Source organism: Teleopsis dalmanni, chromosome 1 (assembly GCF_002237135.1).
Source record: "Teleopsis dalmanni isolate 2A chromosome 1, ASM223713v2, whole genome shotgun sequence".
Classification (NCBI taxonomy): Eukaryota; Metazoa; Arthropoda; class Insecta; order Diptera; family Diopsidae; genus Teleopsis; species Teleopsis dalmanni.
The window spans coordinates 160,474,112-160,475,938 of record NC_051846.1 but is presented as its reverse complement, the minus strand read 5'-3'; positions in this window follow the sequence as shown (position 1 = coordinate 160,475,938).

Here is a 1,827-nt window from a genome sequence, read left to right as displayed (position 1 = left end):
AATAACTTAAATTTTGGTTTTTGAACAAGGTTGCATTTGTAATTTCAAGAAAATCTTTAAAATTTCTTTGAGTTGATATTAAAGTGGAGCCAAGAAAAGAAAAGAGCAAAACGAACGAAAAGAAACATTAAAGAAACTACCAAAACTAGACAATTTTGTAAAAATAAATGAAAACAAAAGTGAAGAAGTAAACGATATAAATGATGTCTTTGCTAATTTTGATACACAGAATAAATTGACACATTGTTCAAATACTGACACAGACTTCTCAACAGACTAATTTTTCCGACCACGAGAGAAGAAATACTGAACAGACTAATTCTTCCGACCACGAGAGATTACAATGGCCATTGCCTATTCTTCCTATTCTTCCTATTAAAGAAAATAGAAGTTTCAATGCTTCATACTATAATTTAAAAACAAAATATGGAACAGTGCCACGACTTTGGTTATGCTATTCAAAGTTATTAGATTCAGTATATTGTAAGCCGTGCTGGTTATTTTCTAATCAAACAAATCAATGGTGTTCTGGATTTCGGGATTGAAAAAATTTGTCAGAAAAAATAAAAATACATATATCTATAAGAATAAGTAGGCTAATTTCAATCAAATCAAATGGTGAACACCGTCCGCTCCCGAAAAGTATGTGTGAAAAGTTTCATTCGAAGAGTTCAAAAGCTGAGAGAGTAGTTTAAACTAAAAAAGTATATATATACATATACTAATATATACTTTATGGTATTTTCGACGTTTCCTTTAATGCGTTACGAAATACTTAACAAGCTTAATATACCCTTTTTACACTTTTTCGTGGGCCTATAAAATGTAGTTACGCCACTGATGTGCGTAAAGAAGAATAACAAATGTACTCTGTTTGCAAATTTGACATAATAGGGAGAGGACTTGAACAGAATTGTTATATAGAGGCATACTATTTTGTAAAAGATATAAAAAATCACATCATACAATTATTTTAAAAACAATAATTGCAAAATTATTTAATTTTAATATTACAAATAATAATTCATAAAGAGATGCACTACATTATAAATTTAATACAAAAACAGTGTTTCAGTTTTGTTTTAATTTAAATAACTTAAGTCTGGCATTATTTCTTGTTAAATAATCAGTCCTATTTCATATTTATAAATATAATTATGTGAAAAACGTAAATTTCTTTTAATTAAACTTTTAGCTTAACTCCTTATATACTTTAATATTTATTAATTCATTTATAAATATATTTTATAATGATGATGAAAAATTAAAATTTTTCAATGATCATAAAAAGCATTTTTTATTAGATTTTATATAAAAATAATTCTACACGCACCCTCATCAATAGATTTTTCGCAACTGATCATACAGAAATGTATATAAACTAATACTACGCATCATTTACCACATACATTTGGAGCAAATGTAAACTTCATATAACATCCCTGTCGAAATATTAAAGTGCTACACAAACTGTACTCGTACAGTTTAATTCAAGTAAAATTTGTATTGACGAGTCAATCAGCTGTTTTGGTTTGAATTTAAATTTTCCAATTCTTTATTTACGCGGCACTTGTGAAAGTAAAAAAAAATTCTGAAATTTTAATCAAATTAATTGTAATAAACAAATTAAGAGAAAAATGGATAAAAAAAACATACAACACAGCCAGCATATGAAGTAATTAATATACTTTGAAATAGTGAGATATGTCTGTTATAATAACATAAAATAAAATTTGAATATTGAATTTAACTACCAACAGTACTGTAACTTACTTTATTAAAATATAATTTATATTTAAATAAATTAATTTTAAATAATATTTAAAA